Source organism: Siphateles boraxobius, unplaced genomic scaffold (genome assembly GCF_051911475.1).
Source record: "Siphateles boraxobius isolate OS27281-9 unplaced genomic scaffold, OSU_SipBor_1 66, whole genome shotgun sequence".
NCBI classification, from domain to species: Eukaryota; Metazoa; Chordata; class Actinopteri; order Cypriniformes; family Leuciscidae; genus Siphateles; species Siphateles boraxobius.
The window spans coordinates 33,109,580-33,116,271 of record NW_027509193.1 but is presented as its reverse complement, the minus strand read 5'-3'; the positions used below and the strand labels follow the sequence as shown (position 1 = coordinate 33,116,271).

General features: G+C 42.0%; 1 pseudogene; it reads left to right on the top strand.

Annotated features, from left to right (window-relative positions):
• The first annotated feature begins 381 nt into the window (after positions 1-381).
• Positions 382-6,289, top strand: LOC143722235 (uncharacterized; annotated as a pseudogene).
• Positions 6,290-6,692: the final 403 nt, after the last annotated feature.

Sequence of the window (6,692 nt, the reverse complement as noted above, 5' to 3'; positions counted from 1 at the left end):
AGGTTACCCTTGTTTGTAATCTTCCTGCTCTTTTTGAGTAATGCTCATGGATTTGAAGGTAAGATTAATGTGTTTAGTGGATTTTTTTTCTCTTGCAAAGGATTTTGAATTGTGATGTTTCTTTTTCTACAAGTCTTCTATTTTGTCTAATTCACAGGTCGAGCTTATTCAAATGCCCACCACCGGTGGGGCCATCCTTCTGACAAAACTTTCTCACCTCGTGCAGTCCAGTCTTCTGTGTCAGAGGTCCCTGAGACTGGGATTTTGCCTGAAGAAGTGGGCTCTAGTTTATTCACTAACAGACCCCTGAAAAGGTTGAACTTACTCCAATTTGTAAAAGGTCGTCTTTCCAGCAGGCATGAATCAACATCCCATGCCCAAATGGCTCCAAGCAGCTCTGTTTTAGCTTCCTTGCCTCTACCCTTAAATGAACAGTATGCAGGCAGTTTGACATCGCTCCAGGGTTCCTCTGGATCAGCCGCTACAGATACTACTAGTGTTTCTACACACGGAGAAAGTACTAGCTTCCCTGCCATACTTGGTAGTTCTGGGCTGGCTACCAGTGATCAAAGCTCCCCTAGTTTGTACATGTCCAGCTCCCTGGAAACCTCTGGTGCTACATCAGAAGCCACTTTGCCTGCGTTCTCTCAGGAAAGTATCTCTTACAGCAGTTCATCTAGTCCAGGTGCCACGTACACTTCTCAAGGTAGCCCAGTGCTGGCTTCAGAAGGCTCTGGTCAATCCGTCTCCCCTCAGGGTGAAGGCAGTTACAGTGGCTTGTCTCAGTCTCAAGGTGCCTCGAGTCAATATAACCCTGGCTCCTATAATGCGCTCAGTTCTTCATCTGTTTCTAGTCAGTCTACCAGTGATCAGAGTACCCCCAGTTTGTATAGTTCTAGCTTTCAGGGAAGTTCGGGCAGTTTGTTGGAAGCTTCTGGCTCTTTTCAAGGGGAAGTGGCAGGGCTTAGCTCTCTTGTTGACCTGTCTCCCCAATCACAAGACCACTCCAGTCAGCTTCTACCCTCACCCTTGGAGGTCTCTAGCCAGTCTACTAATGGTCAAAGCACTCCCAGCTTGTTAATGGTTGGCCCTGAGAGCAGTTCAGATTCACAGTCAACGGGTCCTGCTTCACCTCTAGACACTCAGGGTAATCTCTCTCAAAGCATTTCAAGCCAGTCCACAAGCGTTCAAAGTTCACTTAGTGTGTCTACAAGCACCCAGAGCAGTTCTGGCACTCCATTAACTTCCAGTAATTTTTTTCCCTGTGCAGGGAGGTAGTAGTTCTACATCTAGCTTATATCTGAAGCCTCAGGGCTCTCTGAGTCTGTATGCCCCTGCATCCCGTACCAAATATGTGAGTTTTCCCGTGTCATCACACCCAGCTGTTTATAGCCAGTCAAAAAGTAGCTCTGGTGCTTTGTTTGGGGGCTCTACTGGCTTTTCCTCACAGGGAATGAGTAGCACTTGCAGTGGTTCTGTCCAGCCTCAAGGTACCACAAGTCAGTTTGCCTCTGGGTCTCCATCCTCCAATCCAAGTGTATCACTATCCTCATCCCATGGTGCCTCCAGTCAGTCTGCTACAGTCCTGAGTTCACGGAAGCAGTTTACCTCTAGCTATGGCACCCAGTCAGGGTCCTCTGAGCCAGAGGTGTCAAACTCAATTCCTGGAGGGCCACAGCCCTGCAGAGTTTAGTTCCAACCAGCAACACACATACCTGTAGTTTTTAAATAAGCCTGAAGGACTTGATTAGCTGGATCAGGTGTGTTTAATTAGAGTTGAAGCTAAAATCTGCAGGGTAGTGGCTCTCCAGTAACTGAGTTTGACACCCCTGCTCTAAGCCATTCACCCTGCAGGGAAGCACCACCTATGGTGGATCACTCCAGCCTCAAGATACCACAAGTCAGTTTGTTTCTGGGTCTTTATCCTCCTATCCAAGTGTATCACTATCCTCATCCCATGGTGCCTCCAGACAGTGCTCTACAGTCCAGAGTTCACAGAAGCAGTTTACCTCTAGCTATGGCACCCAGTCAGGGTCCTCTAAGCCAATCAACTTGCAGGGAAGCACCACCTATGGTGGATCACTCCAGCACCACCTATGGTGGATTACTCCAGCCTCAAGATACCACAAGTCAGTTTGCCTCTGAGTCTCCGTCCTCCTATCCAAGTGTATTGCAATCTTCACGCCAAGGTGCTTCCAGTCAGTCTGCTACAGTCCAGAGTTCACAGAAGCAGTTTACCTCTACCTTCACAGGCAACTCTGGCACCCAGGAAGACCCCTCTGCTCCCTTCAACTTGCAGGGAAGCACCACTTATGGTGGATCACTCTAGCCTCAAGATACCACAAGTCATTTTGCCTGTGGGTCTCCATCCTCCTATGACTGTCATTGTGTATCATTGTCCTCGCCCCAAGGTGTTGCTGACAAGTCCAGCCAAGCATTTCAAAGCTATTCTGTGTCCCAAAGCCGGAAGTCTCAAAGATGGCAGCCTTCACGAGGTATTCAGACCTCAGGTGCAGCTGCATCACAGGGTATCTCTCTGTCTCAAAGCTCTCCAATGCAGAGTTTGTTTCCTTCCCTCTCATCAGCAGGAGGCTCATCTTCAGGAGATCCTGGACAGTTTGTTTATGCACAGGGTGGTAGCAGCAGATATGGTGGCTTTTGTCTTTCTCAAAGCCCCTCTAGCAAGTACACCCCTGGGTCTCATGCATATGACAAGCTTGGTTCCTCTCCCCTTGCTGTTTCTAGCCAGTCTACCAATGATAAGTGGTCAAATGGCCTGTATAGCTCTAACTCTCTGCGAACCCAGGGTCTCATTGGTGTAGTTGAAAGACCCTCTAAGACTCCCATATCAAGCTCCCTTTGACTCTTCAAGCAGTAACCAAATATCTGGGGCCTCATTTATAACCATTGTGTACGCACAAAACAGGCCCTGAAAGAGGCGTACGCCACTTCCGACGCACAAGTTGTGATTTATAAAAACAAACTTGATGGGAAAATTTGCGCACCTGCACGCAAACTCTGACCCATGCGTACGAACATCTTGGAGATGGAGCAGTTTGAAGACACTGGTGGTGAGCTGGAGTTACATGTCTTTTTGGTCACTTTTAGACAGAAAATTATACATATACAGAAAGATAATACAAATATAATTTCACTCACCAAGCCTACCACATGAAGCAAACATCCATCCCTTCTTAAATGTCCACGCAACGGCGTTGGGCCGTTTAGTGAAACTGACGCATAGCTTATATAGCCTATCTAAAACCGTAAATCTTCCGTAAAAGTCCTAATCATAAATACAGTGCATGTTCACAATAACAGTTTAAATAAATAAAAGAATGATTTAAACTTTTACTTCTGATGTAAACATTTAGATTAAATAATTACATGAAATCAGTATGAGAAGTTACAAAAAAAATTATATTCAATAAATAGAAATATTTGTTGTGAATGCAATGCTTTCAAACTCTTTTCCTCTGGCATGCTGTGTTTTAATGTTTATCTACATATGATAATAGCAGATTGTTTGAGAGAATAGTTTTGTGCAAATAATGCACAACAAGGTCTATTTGTTTCCATTAAAAACATAAATCAATTAAAAATACTCCTTGGCCAATGGAAAAGATTGAGAAAAACTTTCTCCGAAATGTATTTTACATTATTTGATTTATTTATTCAAAAACAAGGCAAGGATAGGCTACTAAATTATTTTTATAAATGTAACTAATGTGACAGCACATCCGCATTTCATATTTTCCTAATGTCTTGTACCGTTATACATGTTATCACGTGGATGAATAATCATATGCAAATGATATGCAGATGAGGATAGGCATAGTAAAACTAGGCGTTGTAAGCTCTATATAAGGTAGTTTCGGGGCGGATACGCTTGTGCGCACAATCTTCCGCTAACTGGGATTTATAAAGTGAATTATGCGCAGGTTCTGGCGTACGCACGGTTTTATAATTCTGAATATTTTTTTGCGTATGCCATTTTGGGCTTTCTGGCGCACGTACACTTTTAGTAAGGATCCTACGCACAATTTTATAAATGAGGCCCCTGAGCATTTTGTGACCATGCAACGCCCCACAGGTTCAAACCTAACTCCATCTCTAGGCTGGAGTGCCTTAGCATCAGCTCTTGGCATGTTCTCTGGTATCCCGTAGACTGCACAGGCTCTACATGAATATGGGTCAGATGTCCAGCTATACAATCAACCGTATCTCAATCTGCTATACTCCGTAAAGAGCTAAGGGACTCTATAAAACAGCCACATTATGCAAAGTGATGTTGTTACAATGTCCTAAGTTACCCCTGGGGCCTGTTTCAATAAGGAGGTTCAACCAACTCTGAGTTAAAACTTGAACTCTGAGTTGACTTACCCTGAGATGAGAAACTCTGAGTTTTCGGTTTCAGAACAGCTGAAATGAGTAAGTTCAATCAACTCTAAGTTGACTGACTCTGAGTTAAGCGCGTGCACCACAACTATAAAAAGCCATTATCAATGGAGCGCAGATATTATGAGTCACCATAGTAACAGTGCCACACAAAAAGAGGTCTAAATATTTCTCACCAGCAGTACGCAAATTTTTTTTTTTTTTAAGCAACAGGGCAGCAGCGGCGAGCGAGATAGTTAGTTTGGGAGAAAAGAGTTGCTCGAGTCAATGCGTAAGTTTACATTTTAATTACTGTTATACAGTGTTGGGTGTAATTACCAAGTAATCTAAATACTGTAATTTAATTAAAGGGATTACTCTTAATTCTTCTGTAATATAAAGTAAAATATGATGTCATTGCATTAAATACTGCATCGACTATAGAACAATTCTGTATAAAACAATAGTGGATTTAACATAACATTTTTTAAAGGTATATTTTAATATAACCTTCTCTCTCTACACACTTTGGTCAATTCAAGAATAATTCATGCAATTGTATATTGTTAATTTGAAAGCATTAAAAGTGCAGTTTATGGTATCTTTTTGTATTGTTCAAGTGGTTGAGGTTGATATGGGATTTATAAAGTAATTAGTAATAAGTAGACCAATACTTTCTAGAGATAGTAATTGTTACATTAATCTAATTACACTGTTGAAGATGTCATTTGTAGTTAGTAATTAATAACTATTTTAGAGTAACTTACCCAACTGTTATAATACCAGAGGTGAAACTGGAAGAACAGTATGTTATTCAACCTAATTTTAATTTTCATGTAGGTGCAATCCTGCAGGCATTAAAAGAACATGGCAGCAGCTGAATATGAAATATAAAAACATAATTCAATCAGGTAAGGCTTGAGCATATCATGGATGTAGGCTACCTGACTTTACAAACATTTGACATATTCAATAACTAAATAGCATCCAGTGTCTTGCAGTGCAGCAGCATTTTTGACATAGGTCTAATTAACACAATTAAATGTTCATTCTCATTTGACTTCTACTAAACCAACAGAAAGAAGGAAGAGGCTCGCAAAGATGGAGATGGAGATGAAGATCCAGAGGAGATGGAGATCCAGAGGAGATGGAGATGCAGAGGAGATGAAGATGAAGATGGAGATCCAGAGGAGATGAAGATGAAGATGGAGATGCAGAGGAGATGGAGATGAAGATGGAGATCCAGAGGAGATGGAGATGCAGAGGAGATGAAGATGGAGATGCAGAGGAGATGAAGATGAAGATGGAGATCCAGAGGAGATGGAGATGCAGAGGAGATGAAGATGAAGATGGAGATGCAGAGGAGATGGAGATGGCCCTGAGCCTGAATGCTGGAAGGCCAATGGCTGAGGGAATGGCTGAGGGAGGTCTACATATGTGTTATTTTTTATATAGGCTGTTTTTGATTTGATTTCCATATATTTTACTTTGGGTTGGGTTTTTTGTTGTTCCCAACAGATTCTGATGGTAATATTTGTCTTTTGGAGCCTCCTGTCCCAACAGAACCCCGGACAGTTGGAAGTAGCCTACTCAATACACCAGAAATTATGACAAATAGTATTATAAAATGTGCTCAACCAAATGCTCAACTTCACAGGACGATGGGGATGAAGAAACAGTTTCTGCTGCCACAGAGAGGCCTACAGAGGAAATGTTAATATTATGTGTCTACACATCAAACAATCTACACATTCACATTTCTTCACATTATTTATATGGAGTAGCCTATATAATCTAAGTTTATATCTAAGTTTAAACGGATATTCTTATCTCTCCCCGTCCTCAGAGTGCGGAAGAACAGCAGGAGGAAGGTCCATCAACTTCTGGTGCACAGATGAACACAGTTCAGTGATTTTCAGTGAATGCCACAGTTTAATTCTGTAGAATTTGTTTAGAACTACATGATGTAACACTAATCTACTGTATTTTCAGTTGCCAGTTAAGAAGTTATATAGACTTCATCTTATTAAAAAAATTGGGGGAAAAAACAGCAATGAATAAATGTACCGAAAGAATGAATGAGGTGTTTAAACACCGCTCCCTCTTTAAAAAAGGGGAGTAGACCGAAATAAACTCTGGGTTTACGGAAGTAAACCTGCTCCCGACCAGGTTAGGTTCACAGAGTGAGTTACCATGGTTACTGACTCTGAGTATAAGTTACCTCTCTTTCAGAAACAGGCTTGACTTACCCTGCTTTCTCAGGTTTGACTTACCTCCCATTCTGAAACAGAAAACCCAGAGTTTCCCTCATTTCA